This window comes from Protobothrops mucrosquamatus, unplaced genomic scaffold (genome assembly GCF_001527695.2).
Source record: "Protobothrops mucrosquamatus isolate PMUCROS unplaced genomic scaffold, P.Mucros_1.0 scaffold8236, whole genome shotgun sequence".
NCBI lineage: Eukaryota > Metazoa > Chordata > Lepidosauria > Squamata > Viperidae > Protobothrops > Protobothrops mucrosquamatus.
The window spans coordinates 1-1,546 of NW_015394032.1; positions in this window are offsets into that span (position 1 = coordinate 1).

Below are 1,546 nucleotides of genomic sequence, written 5' to 3' on the forward strand. Positions count from 1 at the left end.
GGGGGGGGGCTCGCCCCAGGGAGGGAAAGGGGGGGGGCTTTTCTTTTTAAGGATTCGTGGGGGGGGGGAATATGGGGCAATGGAAAGAAAGAACTTCTCCCTTCAATGGGGGGGGAGTTGGTTTAAGGGGGAGAAAAGTTTAAATTGGTTGAATTGAGCGCATGTTCTCCCAACCCAGAAAAGATCCACTTTCTTTCTGCTTAATCTAAATAGAGAGGGATGAATATTCTTTGATTTTATTCTAATTCTTTTTCTTCTGTTTCTACAAAGCTGGGCAGAATCTGAAAAAAATCATTATTTTCTTTGTTTTGCCATGAAGAGGCTGTGAGGTGGCAGCCCCTTGGTGGGTTTTATCAATCAGAATAGAGCTGGAAGGGACCTTGGAGGTCTTCTAGTCCAACCCCTTTCTCCACAAGGAGACCCTATACCATTTCAGACAGGTGGCTGTCCAGTCTCTTCTTAAAAGCCTCCAGTGATGGAGCACCAACAACCTCTGAAGGCAAAGCTGTTCCACAGTTTAATTGTTTTCACTGTTAGGAAGTTTCTGCTTAGTTCCAGATTGCTTTTCTCTTTGATTAGTTTCCATCCATTGTTTCTTTTTTTACCTTCAAGTGCTTTGAAAAACAGGTGGATCCTCTCTTCTTTGTGGCAGCCCCCCCCCCCCAATATTGGAATACTGTTGTCATGTCACCCCCAGTCCATCTTTACTCTAGACTGGCCATAAACTATTCCTGCAACTGTCCTTCACATGTTTTTGTCTCCAGGCCTTTAATCATTTTAGTTCCTCTTCTTTGCCCTTTTTGCAGGGTCTCAATATCTGTTTTGTAATGTGGTGACTAAATCTGGATGCAGTATTCCAGGTGTGGTCTTACTAATTTACTTGCTCTTTATAAAGCTGTACTAATCCTTCTTGTGATTTTGATTCTACCATTCTTGTTTATACAACCAAGGATTTTATTTGCTTTTTTGGAAGCTTTTGCACACTGCTGGTTCATGTTTAAGTGATTTGCCACTGGACTCCAAGGTCCCTCTCACAGTTAACTGTTTTTGAGCCAGGTTTCGCCTAATCTGTATTTGCACCTTTGGATTTTTCTGTCTACGTGTAAAACCTTTCTTTTCTCCACACTAAATTTCATGTTGTTGGATAGGGCCCATTGTTCAAGTCTGTCAAGGTTTTTTTGGATCCTCAGCTTGACTTCTGGGGTGTTGGCTATTCCTGCCAGCTTAGTGTCATCTGCAAATTTGATGACTTCCCCTTTTATTCCCTCATCTAAGTCATTTATGAAGATTTTGAGAATACTGGGCCTAAAACAGAACCTTGTGGTACCCCACTGTTTACTTCCCTCAATGTAGATGTAGTACCATTAAGGACTACAGTTTGTCAGCTAGTTATAAATCCATCTGGTGGTGATGTTTTGTAATGTTGTGACCAAACCTGGATGCATTGTTTCAAGTGTGGTCTTACTAATTTACTTTCTCTTTATCAGCCTAATACTTCTTGTGATTTTAATTCTACCACTCTTATTTATACAACCAAGGATTGTAT